Raw genomic sequence first — 20,127 nt, forward strand, 5'->3', positions numbered from 1 at the left:
CTTTTCTTTTGTTTCTCATTTCCTCCCAAATGATCATTTCACATTGAGAACTGTTCATCAAACCCCAAACAAACATTTAGAGTTTTAAGTGCCAGTACAGAGCACCTGCATTCTTGAAAGCAATAATTCCAGGAAAATCGAAAAAAAGAATCAGACAACATGAATGTTACTTATACTTACTCTGTGGTCCTAGAGATAACGTGCCTTTAATTATTGACACTTGTACTGTGCCTTTCAGCTTATAGCAAAGGAGTCATGTGCATTGTGGCCTTATAACAGGGCCATGGCCAAACTCTTATAATAGGGCCACGGCCAAACTCTCTGAGTCCCCTTCTATGCATTACTGTCCCTACTCTGTCTGGTCCTGTCCTGCTAATTCCAACACCACTTTCTTCTCATTATTTTACAGTGATTTCATGTGTATTGTCTGGGTTTTCAGTGAGACTATCCTTAGCCATGTGTTAACAATGCAGACCTGCACTGGAAGAGCTCACTGAACTAAGCCCCCCAAGATCTTGACAAAACAATGGGCCCAACTCTTCATTCTATTTATTCCTCAATGTTTTTCATTTCAGAAAAATTATTGTTTGTTTCTTCACCCCCAGACTAAAAGCCCTAGATGACTGGTCTTATTTGCATTAATGAGCGACATGCAGGTGGTTAATATGTGATAGACTTGACAACAGAATAGCACGTGCACCTTGCTCTCTAAACAGCTGTAGAGGCGCAGGCTTCTTCTGGTCAGGGACAGAGAGAAATTCCTAAATCCCTCCAGGTCAGTGATTCTAAACTTTGCCACACCTTAGAATCACTTAGGGAGCCCCTGAAAAATACCAATGTCTGGGTCCCTTCTCCAGAGAGTCAGATTTAATTGGTCTGGGATCTGTCTGAGCAGTGGGATTTTTTAAAACTTCCCTGAGTGATTGTAATGTGCAGCCAGGGTTGAGAAACACTAACTGAAGAGTGGTACTCCTCAATGGACGCCTCACATTACAATTCCCTGGGGGACTTTTAACACTACTGATGCCAAGACCCCATCCAAGATCCAATTAAACCAGAGTCTCTGTTAAGTAGGGTCCAGGTATCAGGTGACTAGTCACCTGCTCCACAGGTGATTTTGCCAGGTAGTTAAGTTTGGGGTTCCATTGGTTTAAAATCCTCATAACCCCATATGTGGTCTATAGATTTGTCCCCTCCCCCCCACAAAACAAACAACAAGAAAACAAACCCTGGCATCTAAAATTGCTTGCTAAAATTGAAGAGTTTCAGGCTCCATAGATATACCAAATCAAAATTTGCATTTTATTTTTTTTTTAATTTTTTTTTTTAATGTTTATTTATTTTTGAGACAGAGACAGAGCATGAACGGGGAGGGTCAGAGAGAGAGGGAGACACAGAATCGGAAACAGGCTCCAGGCTCTGAGCCATCAGCCCAGAGCCCGACGCGGGGCTCGAACTCACGGACCGCAAGATCGTGACCTGGCTGATGTCGGACGCCCAACTGACTGCGCCACCCAGGTGCCCCAAAAATTTGCATTTTAATAAGATCCCCCAAGTAATCAGCATGTGAATGAAAGTGTAAGACGCTTGGCTCTGAATTGCTTTTCTAAAGACCTGAGGGCAGTACTAGCTTTGCCCAACTCTCTATTTCTTCCCATTGGCTCTCAAGTTCCATGTGAAAATGTACTACCTGTTGGGAGCATTGGAGTAGATTGCTTCCCATGTACGCTTAACTGCTAAACACTTCAGAAAAGGATTTCTTGTACCTAATTTTTATTAAATAGCTTTCTACTAAGCCGACTCCTAAGCCTGAAATGTAGGACTCTTTGTATAAAATCTAAAATAATTTAACCACTTTCTTGCCAACATTTCCCCATTTATTCCCACACTGAACATGATCCATGCCTTCTAGCCTCCTACCTATGTATCCATCCCCACCTAACATGCTCTCCTTCCGTGTTAAAGTACATCCTTTAAAGTTCAGTTACTCCCATTGCCCCATGAAGATTTCTCTAATTCTACCCTATCCCCAGGTAGTAATAATCTCTCCTAGCACAGAATAGTCATAGCATATTATCTGTACCTCTCTTGTGGCCATTTTACATTCTTCATGTCACTTTTCCAGACTTGCTTTATGTCCTCCATTAGATAAGTTATGTTAGGAAAGAATCTATGTATAATTCACCTCTATAAAATTCATACTACCTTTCTCAAAAGTATATGCATAGTAGGTAATTTTTTGGTCCTTATTAAAATTTTTTTATGCTTAACCAGTTCAAGCCAGCTTTCTTAGTACAGACCATGTTATCTGCCTTTCCCTCTGAACTTAAAAAGAATTTGCTTCTCTCTGCTCATCACCTCTGCCCCAGCTGGATTGGCACTTCACAAAGTGTGGTCTTTGCAGAATGTGAATTTGAATTATGGATCTCTAAGAAAGATAACAGATGGGGAAAGTATGAAAACTTTATGCACCCAAACACTTTCTTTAAGGAACTACTCACAGGCATCCTTTGCTCTACATGATATACTCTGTGGGATATTTTCAATAACAGTGAATGATAATGCCATCCAAGATAAATGTAGGATGACTCAGACTTTTGAGGCTTACCTGGAAATATCAACATTTTTCCCTTTCCAATGAGAACATGGGAGTCCTGGCCAATAGAATTAGAATACCATAACAGAATGATCTCAGGTTGAATGGGTGAAACTTTGAGACCAGATATCCTCATAGGAAGAAAACAAGAAAATAACAACAAAACACCATGTTGGTATTGCTAAGTAAGGATTCTCCTATGCTACAGGTGGATTAACTGAGGAGCTAACAGTATACTATCAATTATGTCTGAGAAATAAGAAAGGACTTACTGAATTGAAACTATCCTAGGAAAAAATTGCACTAGTGATGGTCTTGACTATATTCTCCCCTTGTTCCTTGAAAAATATGAAATAAAAGGGGAAACAGTGAGTAATTAGAAGAATACTTTCATCACCTCTGAAGTCTTAGAAGCTTCTATGATTTTGAGAAACAACAACAAAGAAAGCCACAGAGCAAGCTGTAACAGATGGTACTAATTAGTGTCTCAGAATTCATTAGAAATCATGTCAAAGTTGACTGGCTAGTTGCAAAAATACTTCTGATCAGTCATTCCAAAAGTACTTCATAAATATATTGGGATATTCCACACTGTTTTGTAAATGTTGAAAAACCCAAAAGAATAAGACATAGTGTTGTAGACACTATTTTGTTATTATTTCTCAGCACTGACAGGTCTTTGTCAAAGGTAATGATAAAGTATCCCTCCATTTCCTATTAGATGACTTTAGAATGGAGGGACAAAGGGAATGGAGGGGATAAACAGCTTAGTCTTTACAGCTAAAGGCTAAGAAAAAAAGGTCAGATATATTTATGTCTTTCTGATATCTATATTTATCTTTGTTGACTCCACATTCCGGACAATCCTGATGACTACCTCCTTTGTTCCTGCATCCCACAAAAGGATGAAAACATATTTCTGGAGGCTTTTTTTATTGATGATTCCAGAAACACATGGACTAAAATGATAAATATTCTTGATACAGAAATGTTGCATTCTGTCATATTCTATCTTTTGAAATGTTTTAAAAATAAAGCCTCACTACTTCTATCATTGGTTATAGTGACACTGAAAAACTTCACCTCTCAGACAACTGTCCCTAGCCATAAGCCTTTAGTTTTCAATTGTTTTAATTACTCATAAATGCCTCTGGCAATTGAACTGCCAGAGGATTTAGCAACATTTTTGCTATCATTTAGACCAGTGGTTCCTAAACCAAGATATACACTGAAATTACCTTATAAAATATCCATGCTAGGGTCCCGCTATCAGAGATATATATATGTAATTAGTCTTGTATGTGGCCTGGGAATCAGTATTTTTTAAATCTTCCTATGTATTTTAAGATGTAGACAAGGTTGAAAAATAACAATTTTGATCAAACAGCTCAACAATGAATTTCAATATCCCCTTTAAACCTTGGCATAATAATGGCACAAATCCTATCTAATCTCTACTTCCTATTATTTTTTATTTCAGATATTTTATTGGATAGTCACCAAGTTCAGGAAATTCTTCTGAACATCAGACACTAAATCTGCACACAGATGACCTACCTAACAGGGGATTGATAAATAACAGTTAGTAAATGCCCTATAAAAGCCCTTTCCAAGAAAAAGAAACAGAAATGCACAGTTACTACCATTCAGGATGCTACCCCCATTACCTCTTACAACCATCTGAAATGCTGACCATTTGTCCCCAGCCACTGTGAATATAGTTCTAACGGACACTTTTCCCCTCCATTAATTTCAGACACTACTACTGTCCTATAATATACTAAGACTGAATTCACATTTCCTTTTTTCTTTGCCTTTTTGTATTTCCATGGAAGTCACAATAAGAGATGATTTTAAACAACTAAATTATGATCAATGTGAGCATAAGCTTGTGAATCAAATTGTAAACCTTTTTAGAAGTCTTATGAATGAAAATTACCAGATAAAAAATGTAAATTAATGCCAACATCCATTTTCTCAATGTGACATTCATGTAGCTTTTCCTTTTGGATTCCATGTTGTCTCCATTGAAACACTGGCTCTATTACATGCCACATGGAAATAACCAAGGTAGATAGCATTATAAGAAACAGTTATATCTGCCAGGAAATAACTTTCATTTGTTGAAAAACAGCTCAAAAAGTAAGAAAAGCCATTAACCATGGATAGGTTCAATACCAAAATAGGAACATAATTATGAACTATAGTAATCACTGGTGCCAATATATATTATCTATTCCTATGCTTAATTACCTCCTTTTTCAAATGGTAGAAGATGCTTTCTGTGCATTGTCCTAAGGCTGTCACACCTAAATCCAGGTAGGTGAGAGGATGGGTTAAATAGGTTATGGGGCTTAAATGATGAGCACTGGGTATTATATGTTAAGTGTTGAATCACTAAATTGTATAATTGAAACCTGTATTACACTGTATGTTGACTAACTGGAATTTAAACAAAAAGTTTAAAAAATTATGACTTGATATTTTTATCTGAAAAAAGGGGGAATCTAGGAAGAATTGGTCATTAAGCTCTTGGTAGCCATTAGACTTTAAAAATTAAATTATCAGTCTGTCATTTTTTTAAAGAAAGAAGACCGCAAGTGACCTACATAATTCAACAACCCAGTACAGAACATATTTTCTACACCAAGACCATACAGCTGTCACCACTAACAAACAGCTCCACAGTAATCTCAAATTCCAGCCACTTATTTTGTGAAAGAGAAGATAAATGGGAAAGAGGCAATCATCATGACTCATCTACCTTCCCGGGATTTCCATCTATTTGCTCCAGTTTCTTCCTCGCAGGCATGTTGGAAGATAGATGTGAGGTGCCTTGCCAGACTCATTTTGAGAAATCACTGATTGGGAGATTAAAACTGACATTTATTTTTGCTTCTACAAAGGCTGAATCCTAAGATACCTAATCATTAAAGTATCTTAAGAGTGAATAAGTCTTAAAAAACCCCTGGCAATTTGTGAAGCTAATTGTACCTCCTACAGTTTTACCCATAATCTGGACTGGGTAGATTTCTCTCTCTGCAGAGAGCCTGTTCCTTAGAAACAATAAAGATGGACACAGAGTGTGGATCACTAAATCCCTCTGTGTGGGTATCAGAGTTTATCCGTGGGCTGGGGTTATTACGCAAAGGATGCAGGCCTGGTTTTCTGAAGCTGCAGCTCCTGCAGTCTGTAGATACACTCACCGTTAGAGCAATTTTTTTCAGAGTTGGATTTCAAAGTCACCTTCCCAGGGATGTACACTGTTTCATCGCCCCTGAGGAGGAATGCGCTAAAACCAGTAAGACATCATTTTCTGGCTCAGTTCTTGCATTGTTCTACACCTTGAAATTAGGGTCACCAGATCTATCCTTGAAATAAGAATGAGCCAAAGTCTCCATCGTGACTAAATACATCAGCAGCTCAACAGCTAGAGAGGTTAACAAAATGATGAAAACTACCCAATTTATAAAATGCTGAATTTCTCTGGAGTTTTGAAACATTCCTCTGTACTAAAGAGAAAGGTCTCACCTCAGTTTTGTAGAGGGAACAATATATATGAGTGGATGTGAGTCTCTGGTGAATTCTCACTGTCTGACTGACCTTCCTGGATAATCTTCCATCTATCGACTTTTGAATACTATAAAATGAAGGTTATTATGTAAGAGAAAAATCGATAAACTAAATAGGTTCTTCCTATAGGGAAAATGAACATAAAGAAGAATTAATTGATTTAAGCAATTGTAATGACATGTGGGGGAAAAAACATTTAAAATATGACTTTTTTTTCAACGTTTATTTATTTTTGGGACAGAGAGAGACAGAGCATGAACGGGGGAGGGGCAGAGAGAGAGGGAGACACAGAATCGGAAACAGGCTCCAGGCTCTGAGCCATCAGCCCAGAGCCTGACGCGGGGCTCGAACTCACAGACCGCGAGATCGTGACCTGGCTGAAGTCGGACGCTTAACCGACTGCGCCACCCAGGCGCCCCTAAAAGTTTGGAATTACCCTAAGTGGGTTAACTATATAGGAATCATTCTCAAATATGATTATAAGAATTAGACAAGGAAAGGGATGTTGCTGGATAATCAAAATATTAGAAAGCTCTAAAAGGAATAATCTAGGGAAGGGAGTAACTGAAAATCCTCATGTGGGTCAAATAAAGTTGACCTCTGAAAACCAGAAACCATTAAAGCAGCTTTGAACTATTGGGTCTTGACACATGTTCCTGATTTTTGATCAGTTGTGAAGTACATTACAAATAATTTAGGTACAATAATAACTAAAGTATGAGTGGTTTTCAATGATGTGGTTCTTCTTTTATATATAAATTGGAATAGATATAAGGTGTCCTTTTCAATAATGTCAGTCACACTTTCTTGCCTTTCTGTTTGTTATGTTGTGTGGGAGACAAAGATAGAGTTACTTCCTGGGAGTTGCACAGACTCAGCTATCAGATGTACTGGAACAAAATCCAAGAAGCAAACAAACCAATGAACCAACAGAAAAATATTAGAAAATCTTTCATGATCAGTACTCATGGGGACTGAGAGATTAGATGTCATAGAGGGTAATTAACAAATGCTCTGTATAATGTGTGCTTATAATTCAGGAATGTTCTCCTTAAGAAATCATGTTAGTAGGGGCGCCTGGGTGGCGCAGTCGGTTAAGCGTCCGACTTCAGCCAGGTCATGATCTCGCGGTCCGTGAGTTCGAGCCCCGCGTCAGGCTCTGGGCTGATGGCTCAGAGCCTGGAGCCTGTTTCCGATTCTGTGTCTCCCTCTCTCTCTGCCCCTCCCCCGTTCATGCTCTGTCTCTCTCTGTCCCAAAAATAAATAAACGTTGAAAAAAAAAATTAAAAAAAAAAAAAAAAAGAAATCATGTTAGTATTACCTCTTTACTTCAACACTGTAGTGCAGAAAAAGATTAACCTTAAAGAGTTAACTCTCAAGAAGCTAAAATTTAGTAAAAGAGATGAGGAAAGCATATGGTAGTTACAAGTTATTGAGCATTTACTCCTTTTCACATCTCTGCTAAACACTACATATACTGTCTTACTTAATCCTCATGAAAACACATGAGTCTGGTATGATCATCTATTACTGAGAAATATTCTGATTTGAGAATTTAAGAAAGTTTACCTGAGGTCCTCGATGTCTCAGTTGATTAAACATTTGACTCTTGGTTTGGACTTAGGTCATGATCTCAGGTTCATGGGATCAAGCTCCATGTTGGGCCCCATGCTGACAACTCGGATCCTGCTTGGGATTCTCTCCCTCACTCTCTGCCCCTCCTCCACATCCACATGGCACCCTCTTTCTCTCAAAATAATAATTTTTTTTAAAAATATAAAATTTCTTAAAAAAAAGAAAGGTTACCTGGGATCACATAAATACGGATCAGAGGACTGAGGTTCCATATGAAATATATTAACAAAGTTGATGATGTTCTCCATATTACCTTATATAACAGTAATGGAAATCAGAACATGATAAGGACCGTAAGAAGATGGAAAACTAAAAACTGTTAGATCAGGAGATGAGAGAGACCTCTCTGAGACAGATTCATAAAAGTCTTTAAAAAAACAGGTAGTACAGCAGCACCTGGGTGGCTCAGTCAGTTAAGCATCTAACTCTTGCTTTCGGCTCAGGTCATGATCTCACTGGTTATGGGACTAAGCCCCTGCACTGTCAGTGCAGAGCCCACTTGGGATTCTCTCTCTTCCTCTTGCTCTCCCCCTCCCTCTCAAAATAAATACATAAACATTAAAAAAAAAGAAGAAGAAAGGCAGTATATAAGGATATAAACCAAACTACCATAAAGTCATCAAAAAATCCCTGTGTCTTAGGGGTTTTTGTTCACTCCCCTCAACCTCTCTCATGCTAGCCAAATTACCAATTATGAGTGTGGCATTGCCTTTGGGACTTACACACATTTGCTGAGAAGATATGAAGCTGCTGTGGGAATTGCCACCCTCTCATTTTCCCTAAGAACTGCAAAAATCGACAGATTCTATCTGAGACTTAGGAAGTCATTTATAATGTGTTATTTTCCCACTCATGGGCATGAAAAGGAACATTTTATTTGCATTATTGGTTAAAATGCCATTTAAATTTCTTTTGTGCCGAAGTGGCTTGTGAGAAGAGAATCATTTTTAAAGAATGTCTTGAAAACAACAAAAGTTCCAGGTCTCATTAGCTTCATCAAATAACAAGACCATTCATGTATACTATGTCCATCCTTTGGCTACTCTTTAGTTTTCCTTAAGTTGAAGGGATAGAGCAGATGAAGCTCCCAAGCCTCTGTGCTCCATCAGAGCACCCCAAGGCAGCTTCATATACACACTGTGAACCTCTGGGCATCTGCAAGCCAGAGCAGTTTAAAACTCTTATGTTTTCAATAGCTTTCTTTTATTATTTTCTTTTTAATGTTTACTTATTTATTTTGAGAGAGAGAAGGAGAGGGAGGGGCAGGGAGAGATAAAATCTCAAGCAGGCTCCTCACTCAGTGCAGAGCCCAAGTTGGGGCTGGACCTCATGACCATGAGATCATTACCTGAGCCAAAATCAAGGGTCAGATATTTAACCAACCGAGTCACCCAGGTGCCCCAATAGCTTGCTTTTATATAGAGATTGCCTCTTACCTAAAAAAAAAAAAAAACGTAAAATCTTATCCTGTTTTCTGTATATTCTGTTTCCAAAAGGAAAAAGCTAGTTTATTTACTACAAAAACATAATAATTACAGAAATTAGGGAAAAAAACCTATCAATTTTATCTCCTCAATTTTGAATTCCTTTTTTTGTTTATTTGTTTTCCTCTTGGTTCTTTCTTTTTTTAATTTTTTAAGTTTATTTATTTATTTTCAGAGAGACAGAGACAGCACAAACAGGGGAGAGGCACAGAGAAAGGGAGAAAGAGAGAGAATCCTAAGCAGGCTCCATGCTGCCAGCACAGAGCCTGATGTGGGGCTTGAAATCACAAACTGTGAGATCATGACCTGAGCTGAAATCAAAAGTCAAACACCTAACCGACTGAGCCACCCAGGTAGGTGCCTCTTCTTGGTTTTCTGTATCTTGCCCTAACAAAGATGATTTTAACTTAGCTATATTTAGAGTACACACACTATTTTGTAATTTGTTTTGGTCAATCGTAGCAAAAGCATTTTCCATGTTGCTCCAGAGTCTTCATAATTAGGATTTTTAACACTAAGAAATAATTATTAATATCATTTATTATTATCCATGAAGGCTGCCTTTACATTTTACTCAAAGGAAAATATAATATTTAATTTTAAAACCACTGTATCCCAAGTTGTTGGAACATTTACTATTTTATTTCTCTGCAGACTTCTGAAGACTTTATTGATATCTATACCTCATTCTTATTACTACGTGCTAATTTAACTATTCACAAATTATTCCTGGAAGTATGAGGGATGTATATAATTGAATGAGATAAGCAAGCAAATGAACATATCAAAATCACATGCTTGGATTTTGTTCTAGGTGAGGGATAAAGGAAGCAACAGGCAGAAATGGAGAGTGAATCATCATTCATTTCATTCTGTAGCTTTGTCTCACTGGTGGTATGCCTCACTATTCTCCCTTACTCTCATTTTCTTCTAGTTATATGTGCATTGCTCTCAAAATATGGAACTAAAGACAACAGCTTTTTAGAGTTACTTTTCTAATGATGAAATTTCCAACAGTACATTTCATTAGTAAACACTTAAGAAAAATTTCTTCCACCACTGACATTTGGCTATGACTTTGTCCCCATTGTTTTGCAGACCTACTGGAGAGAGTCAGAGTGGTTTTATAGTTGCTAGGTCTTCTGGTCATTTCTGAAAACATAATTCTTAAGTGTGCAGTGCTCTGGTTCCCATCATATTTTGGGTCCATCCCCACCAAAAGATGAAGTGTATATTGACTAGTTCAAGAGTTTCCATTGGTCCTTTCTTATAGCTTCCATTTTTCCACTGAGATACCCTATCTTTTCACTTATTATGAGTCTATTTTTCTGTATCTCATTAAGCATAGTTTATTTGGGCCATCTCAGGTTGACCTCCATTGTCTTTTTCTCTTAAGAATGGGCCACATTTTTTCTTCCAGAGTTATGATATTTTTGTTGAGTAGGCAATTATTTAGTTGGACATAAACTGCAACCTTTGTCTCCTAGTCAATAGGTCAAATCTCAGTCTCGTTTTTGTTTGTTTTTCTGTCCTGTCTACGTGGGGTTGCTTAGAATCTGCCCACACATGCATGGTTCAGGGCCAGTGAGAGACTTAAAAAAAGTTTATACAAAGATTTGGGGTCCCTCTCCCTGGCTATATCTGTTCTGGGGTTCTATCCTTACCATTTTAAGCCAGTACTCTGGACTCTGTTCTCCAATTCTTCAGGTCAGAAAGTCTGCAAATTACTGGAGCTTTATTCCTTATTCATGGCACCAAATGCCACCTGCCCTCTGGCTAAAGTAGTAAAAAACTCACCATGTACAATCCTCTTCTTCCAAGTTTTGATTCTCCTCACATTCACTCTCCAGATCCTTTAAGTTGCCACTTTTTTGTATTGTTTTCCAGATTTTGTAGCTGCTATCCATGCAAAAGTAAATCTGTTAATGTGCTCAGTTGGCCATGGAAGCAAAATCATGCCTGATAAATCTCTTTAAAACTAATAGTAGAAGCAAATTAGAATATCCAGAAAATGTCAGAACTAAATCAATCACATGAAGAATCTTGGATTTGTGCCCAACTTGAGCCTAAGGAGGCTCATTATGAACAAAGAGCAAATTAATTCCTCAAGGGTATCTTCAGATTCTTTCAGGAGTCAACTATGCACAGCATGACCATGCTAATAGTTTTTCTAGAACAACTCTAATATGGGTCTCATCCACACAAACCTTGACTTCTGTAATGGCTTTCTGAATCATTCCTTCTCCTGTAGCTTCTCTCTTCTTCCAATCTTGCCTGAACACTAGCTGTGAGAATCAATCTGCTCAAAAATTTTAATGCCCCATTGTCTAATTAATTCCCAGCTTTTAAACCTGACTTTTTTTTTTACTGGTCCCCTTCCCAAGTGGTAAGCAGAAAATACTGAATATAGCCTGGGTGGATATGACTTATGCTGAGTAAATATGTGACTTTCGGTAAATTTTTGTAAGCTCTGTACCTGAGTTCCCTAGCATTAACATGAAGCTAACAGAATACAACCTTATAAGGCTGTTTCACAGATTAAGTGAAGGAACATTGGAAGGCATCTGAGAACAATGCCTGACACATGATACTCCAGTTAAGTGTTAACTGTACTTATTATTATCTATGTTTTGGTTCCACTTTCTATGAAATGGGGAATGTAGTTCAATTTGAAAGGTGAATGGCTCCCATGCAAAAATGTTTTTAAAAAATCCTCTGTTCAAATTTGAAGGCTTCAGCTACACAGAACTGTATGCCAGTTACTGCTCTGTACATTATGCAATTTACACTTTCCCACATCAAGATAATTTTCATGAGTGTGAAATGACCTTCTCTTCCATCTCTCTCTCTTAAAATTCTACCCATCCTTTAAGGCTAAGCAAACATAATACCATCCTACCCTAAAACTATGCCTGATCTCACTCAACTAATCATCTCTGCTTCCTCTAACCTTCCAAAGAGGCACTTCTTGTATTTCTTATCCAGTTTCTCCATTCATGCCTTATTCTTTGCCAAGGACTGTGGGATGCTTCACAATGGTAACTAGTTTTTCCATCATTCCATCCTTAGTAGTTCTGCAAGCATTACCTATATATAGTAAGATATCCAAAAATAGCTAATGAATTTAATTAAAATATAGTAGTTGAGAACTACATTAGCACATAAGAAAAATGAATTTTAAAAATATTCATATTTCTACCAGGAAAATTTAAATGTTGAATAAATTGTCATATTTCTTAAGTGATAACCCAAATTGGTGATATCATCTTTAAAAAGAGCAAAATTTCTCCCTGGAGCATATTTTAGGACTTTGGTTAACATGCAATTTAATTTCATGGTATAAGTAATGACGTTATTTCACATTCCAAAGTCCAGCCACATGGTCTCTTTGGCTCAATGCAATTCACAGCTAGCAAAAACTGCTTAGTGCTGGATTTCACACCTGGTCTCCTGGGACCGGATGGAGGAGCAGTAAATAGTACTGAGAAAGATCATATAGATGCCTGAGAGCCATCTGTGCACAGTGGTATAAATGACAAACCGAAACATTTCATCTGTCATCCCCAAAGTTAACCTTCTACCTAGGGACTAAGACATAAACAGAGGCAGAGTTTTGTTCTGCTGGGCTGGCAGAAGCTTTGCCTTCCCATCTGATTGAAAGCAAATGCAAAGTGTGCAGGCAAATAAAGCCTGTCCCTTTATCAAGTGCTTGTTCCTGCTGCAGAGGTGCGATTCTATAAGGCTGCCCTTCAAGCTGTTTTCCTGAGATCCATCTGGAGTTGTTTACACAGTTCATCTTATTTGTTTACTTCTAGACATCACTTCTCGTCCTCTACCTAGACTAAATGCTGCTTTGTTGATTTAGATATTAAAAGGTGACTGCTTATACAAAAGTCAGATAGTTTGTACTGCTTAAAAACTCTTCAAATGTTAAAATAGAAGTACTCTGAGAGACCGCACATCCCTATCTCTGCTTTACAAGTGCAGAAACAAGCTTCTATGCTACAATAATGGCAAAGATTCAAAATAATAAACGGCTAACATGGTAGAATGCATAGCCTGATTCTCCTATTCATCTTGTGTTTGGTGACTTTACATCCCCATGTCCTGGTTGTCATTAAACAAGCAGGTGGTTGTACATTTGGAAGATTCCTCTAACTCTAACTCCCCTGAGTCAAGTCACCTATGGTTGTTCCAAGATTATATGGGTTATTGGCAGAATTCATTTCCTTGGGGTTGTAGGACTGAAGTTTCCATTTTTCTGCTGCTTGTTGGCTAGAGACAGTAGGCAGCTCCTGGAGGCTGCCCCTCTCTACCAACAGTCCATAGCATGTGTGTTTATGTTATTCCAGGTCAGGCAGAATGTGGTTTTCTTTCTCTTCCACTACCAGCTGGAGAAAACTGTAATTTTATGATTAGGTCAGGCCATTCAGATAAGATCGGCTGTGCCATGTAATTTTATCTAATCACAAAAGTAAAATCCAAAATTTTCATGGTCTGAGCATATATACCAGGTAAGAAAATACTGGGAAATACCTTAGAATCCTATCACAGTATTTCATATTTTCTATAGCTACGGTGAATAATAACTTGTATTTTCTATTAAATTTTCTAACTGGTTGTCACTAATGAATAGAAATATTATTTTTAGGAATTAAGACCACCAACTGAGTGTGGGCAAGGCTATGTATATGATGATTTCACTCCCAGAGTTAGACTGTTATATGCAAAGGTTAAGGAATTTTGCTTCACTAATTAAGGTCCCAAATTAGTTGACTTTGAGTTAATCAAAAGGGAGATTATCCTGACTGGGCTGACCTATTCCTTTAAACGGACGGGGCCCCTACTGAAAGAAGAGACAAGAAGCATGAGAGACTATAGTGCTGACCTGGAAACAGCAAACTGCCAAGCTACACAGGAGGCAAACTGCCATCATAAGGGTGGTTTCTAAGAGCAAAAATAATCCTAACCCTCAGCTGACAACCAGCAAGAAATGGAGGTTCTCTATAATCATGAGGAATTTCCAAGAACTGTTGAGTTTGGAAGAGAACTCAGCCTCAGATGAAATCTCAGCTCTGGCCAACATTGTAATTTCAATCTGGTAAGACCCTAAGCAGAAAACCAAGTTTGTATTTTTATTTGTATTTGTTTTATTTGTATTTCTATTTGTCTTATTTGGTTGCTATTATATCCTTTAATGTTTTGTTTTGTTTTGTTTTGTTTTGTTTTTTGAGAGGGACAGAGTACAAATGGAGGAGGCTCAGAGAAAGGGAGACACAAAATCCGAAGCAGGCTTCAGGCTCTGAGCTGTCAGCACAGAGCCCAATGAGGTGGCTTAACTCATGCACCATGAGATAACGACCTGGGCCAAAGTCTGAGGGAGGCTTAAACAACTAAGCCACCCCAGAGCCCCTGGCTTAACGTTATTGTATCCTTTAAACCTGGTAACTCTCATCTTTCTTCGATTCTCAAAAATTCACAGCCAGTATCTCAATATTTCTCCAAGTGTGGCTTCAGTAGTATTCTCTTTATTCTTTTGGAACTCTGATTAGACATATATTGGATACTCTTAATCTATCATCCATTACTCTTTTTTTATCTTTTTTTAATCAGCTTCATTTTGAATGAATGTATTAGTACTATAATAGTGAATTATTAGAACTAAATAGGATGCTTATTGTAGTCTTTATCAAAAATGCTCTATAAAATTAATTTAATGTAGAGTAAATTAACAACTTAATTTTTAAAATTTTCTTGCTGTATCTCTTAGCATTAAATAACTTCATGCATTTGGAATTAGAGATTCCAGGTTCATTTTAAGGGAAAACATTGGTTTATTTTTCTGTGACTTTTTTAATATCCCTCTGCGCCCACCTCTCATTATCTAGCAATTTCTACTTGCATCCTCCACCACATCAATCTAGAACCACATTTTTAATAAGTTCCCTAGACCCAACCCTGCAAGGACGTAGGCACCCTGCAGAGCATTCAGACACAAAGTGGTTTGATTCAGTTCCTATTCTCAAGGTTCTATTAGTACCTCTCCCATCACTTCTTAAATCTAGGATTCCATATAAGGTATGACCCCAGGCAGCCATGAGTAACTGTTGCATTCAACCTCCTTAGATATGGAAAGAATATCACACCCATCTCTGGTTCTAAGCGGCAAGATTGGCAATTCCCAATCTGCATGGAAGACTAACTCCTTTTTACCATTCAAGAGCCAAACCTTCAGTTACTATTTGCTTTTAAATAAGACCACAGCATTTGTTAAAGCTGTTCTACTGCTCACTTTGCATATGTCTGTGTCTGATCCACCATTACCCTGGCTAAATCTTGTGTGTCTTATTTTCTCTCTCCCCTTTTTGTCCCTGTCTCTCTCTTATGTCTTCTCTGTCTCCCCACCCCCACCCCCCATGTATTTTCTGTCCCTATCATCTATCTTTCTATTTATCTATCTACCTACCTATCTATCTATCTAGTATATATAATTATATTACTAAATGTTTGGAGCCCAAGATGTCTGAATTATGAATGTACTATATGTCCTTTGACCCAAAGACATCAAGAATTCTTATAACCCACAAATTACTTATAAGGGAGGTTTTTTTTTAATGTTTTTTTTAAATTTATTTTTGAGATAGGGAGAGACAGAGCATGAACAGGGGAGGGTCAGAGAGTGGGAGACACAGAATCAGAAACAGGCTCCAGGCTCTGAGCTGTCAGCACAGGGCCCGACGCGGGGCTCGAACTCACAGACTGTGAGATCATGACCTGAGCTGAAGTCAGCTTAACCGACTGAGCCCCCCAGGTGCCCCTAAGGGAGTTTTTATTATTGCTTGTTTATTGACTCTTTGTAATTCTGTCACCAAATTTATTAGCAAGGATTGTTTCTGTTTTACTCCATTTGGTTTTTACTTTGACAATTGTGTTTACCATTCTTAGGATTTCTATTAGGCTTATTCACAGATTTATTTCTTGTCCATTCTCTCCTTGAAATCTTGGTTTTGATTCATAGATTTTCTTCCTTTTTTTTTCAACATTTAAACATATTTAATTCAAGTTCCTGTCAGATCAATCCATATTCTCTGGTCCTTTGGATATCAATTTACTTGCCTTTTATGTACACTGGCTGCTTTTCATAACTCTGTAGGTGTCTTGTGTAGTAAAATGCTTGCCTATAATGTTATTTGTAATGATCATTTCCTTCCATCTTGAAGGGTGGTTTTGCAATTGTCTTTAACGATCCTTACTGGGCTCCCCAGTTCTATAACATTTTTAAGTTTTACATTTTTATTTTTCTCTATTGTTCTCAGCAGTAGTTAGTGGAGCTCCTGCCCTATATCTTCATTCAGCACAAGCTTGAGGTTCCAAACACCCCTCAAATAATTATTTTTAATTATTTTACAGGGCAGGTTAACTATACCCTTAGCCTGTTTGGCTCAATTTTTCTAGTATCAGTAAATAAGGGTATATGAAGAAGAAGAAGAAGAAGAAGAAGAATGCAGGAGGAGGAGGAGGAAGAGGAGGAGAAAGAGGAGGGGAGGAGGAGGAGGAGGAGGAGGAGGAGGAGGAGGAGGAGGAATAGGAGAAAGGGAAGAAGGGGAAGGAGGAGGAGGAAGAGGAGGAGGAGGAGGTAGAGGGTGGTGAGAAGGGGGTTGGGGGGAGGAGGAGGGGGGATGAGGAGAAGAAGCAGCAGCAGCATCTCCTGTAGATTCCTGGTATATGAAAGGAGCCCAGTTTGAAACTTTCTAATTGGCATGACTCTGGTCCTCTGTGTGGACTTTAAAATGCTACTAGCTACATGGTTATAATCCTGTATACTATGTGAAATGGAAGTTACTACTCCCACTCCCTTTAGAGCTATGTATTCAATCTTCATCTCTGAAACCTGAAAATTTGCCTTCCTTGCTTGGCTCACAGGGTCATTTTGAACAGTAGCACAATATTTTATTTTTATTGCTTCTAAGTATGTGGAAGTGGAAATGAGTTGAATAAGTAAAAACTAACTTTTTTACCATTTAAAGCTAATAGTAAAAAAAAAAAAAGTAAATTCCCATTTACAGTATGTGATAAATCATAAGGCAGGTGCTATCTACCACAAGTGCCTAAGCAATTTATGTTTGTATAAGAAGTTAGACAATGCAACTTTCTTAAGTTTAACAAACTAAAGGTGTAGATTTTTTTACCTTAAGACATTTTAAAAGTCTATATAAGGTAATCCAATGGAAAAAAGTCTCTTCAACAAATGGTGTCGGGAAAACTGGACAGCAACATGCAGAAGAATGAAATTGGACCACTTTCTTATACCATATACAAAAATAAATTCAAAATATATGAAAGACCTAAATGTAAGACAAGAAACCAACAAAATCCTAGAGAAGAACACAGGCAGCAAACTCTTTGACATCGGCCAGAGCAACTTCTTACTAGATACGTCTCCAGAGGCAAGGGAAACACAAGCAAAAATGAACTACTGGGACCTCATCAAGATAAAAAGCTTCTGCACAGTGAAGGAAACAGTCAACAAAACTAAAAGGCAGCCTATGGAATGAGAGAAGATATTTGCAAATGACATATATTATAAACAGTTAGTATCCAAAATCTAAAAAGAACTTATCAAACTCAAAACTCCAAAAACAAATAATCCAGAATGGGCAAAGACAAGAATAGACATTTTCCAAAAAAGACATCCAGATGGCTAACAGAAACATGAAAAGATGCTCAACATCACTCATCATCAGGGAAATATAAATCAAAACCATGATGAGAGATCACCTCACACCTGTCAGAATGGTTAAAATAACAACACAGGAAACAACAGGTGTTGGTAAGGATGCCAGCAAGAGGAACCTTCTTACACCATTGGCAGGAATACAAATTGGTGCAGCCACTCTAGGAAACAGTATGGTGGTTCCTCATAAAGTTAAAAATAGAACTACCCAACAATCCAGCAACTGCACTACTCTGTATTTACTTAAAGGATACAAAAATACAGATTTGAAGGAGTACATGAACCCCAATGTTTATAGCAACATTATCAACAATAGCCAAACTATGGAAAGAGCCCAAATATCCACTGACTGATGAATGGATAAATAAGATGTGGTATGTATGTATGTATGTTTGTATGTACGTACGTATGTATGTATGTATAGTGGAATATTAAACATCAAAAAGAATGACATCTTGCCATTTGCAATGACATGGATGGTGCTAGAGTACATTATGCTAAGTGAAATAAGTCAGTCAGAAAAAGGCAAATACCATATGATTTCACTCATATATGGAATTATAAAACAAAACATATGAACATATGGGAGGAGAAACAGAGAAAGGCAAACAAACCATAAGAGACTCTTTCAGAAAAAATTCAGGGTTGATGGAGGGAAGTGGGTGGGGGATGGTCTAGATGGGTGATGGGTATTAGGAGGGTGCGTGTTGTGGTGAGCACTGGTTTTGTATGTAAGTGATGAATCACCAAATTTTACTCCTGAAACCAGTACTGCACTGTATGTTAACTAGCTAAAATTTAAATAAAATTTTGAAAAGAAAAATATAAAAATAAAAGTCCATATAAGGTATCCTCAGAATCTCAGCTCTCCCACCTAAAAGCTGTATGACTTTGGGCAAGTCACTTATCTTCTAAGGGTTATAGTGTCATCATCTGTAAAGTGAGACATGAATAACACTATCTCCAAGCTTTAAACTTGTTATAATTCTATGACTATCACTTTCCTTCAGACTGTTTTATTTAAGGAAAATTTTTAACAGAATTTTGACTCTTGAACTGCTAACTGAAACACTTTTATGACTCCTCATGTTCATAAAGTACATTAAAATGCTATGGGAAATGGCTTTATCTGACCATGGGATTATATGTTATAATAACTCATTTAGTGCTAATATAAATTCAGAATCTTTACAGAGCTCCTCAGTTTGAAAGTTTAGACTGCCATTAAACTGTTGGGCAGAAAACCAGGTATTTTCCTGAGCCTAATGATCAGCTTATACTGGCAAAGCATACACGAAACTGGCAACGAAGAAGAAAATGCTCACTGTCAGCAAACCACTTCACAACGGAATCCAATTATCCGTGGTCTTCTCTCTCCTCTCAACCAAACTGCAAGATGCTTGAGGACAGTCATTGCTATTTATACACCAATTTATTCCTAGCCCCCAACACAGTGAAAATAAAATCTGTTATGTGAATTATCTTATTTAAAATTGTATCTTAAATTTTATCAGGATTCTCTGACAACCACCTTAGAGAGAGGTACGAATGTTATCCCAATTTTACAAATGAGAAAATTAAGGAAAAGAGAGACTGAATAATTTATTCAAGTAAATAAGCATGATTCTTATTTTATTTTGTCTAATTCCAAAGCCTGACCCCTTACTAACTATGTAACATTATCTTCTGTGGTAAATAGAATATACTTACCTATACTTATCAACCTATTAAGTGAACCATCCTTTAAGTTGATCATGGAGATAAGACTTCATTAGAATTTAGTTCAATTTAAGCAAAAAATATTATTTTGAGCACCCTCCCAGGAATTAGGTATTCTGCTAGGCAATTGTGAAGATATATATAGAAGTAGAAGAGTTTCTGCATATAAGGTTCAGGGTCTAGAAGAATGAAGAAAGCTGAACATTAATGACTTTAATACAAGCCAGAGAAATGCAAGGTATACATACAGAAAGCACTGAGTGCTTTGGAGACTCATTTGAAGGGAGATTGGATCCCAATCAGAGTAGACTTTAAGAAGAGCTGAAGTTTGGGAAAAGTCTTTAAAATAGATAAGATATTGATAAAACGATAAGAATTTGATATGA

Source organism: Prionailurus bengalensis, chromosome C2, assembly GCF_016509475.1.
Source record: "Prionailurus bengalensis isolate Pbe53 chromosome C2, Fcat_Pben_1.1_paternal_pri, whole genome shotgun sequence".
In the NCBI taxonomy this organism is placed as follows: Eukaryota; Metazoa; Chordata; class Mammalia; order Carnivora; family Felidae; genus Prionailurus; species Prionailurus bengalensis.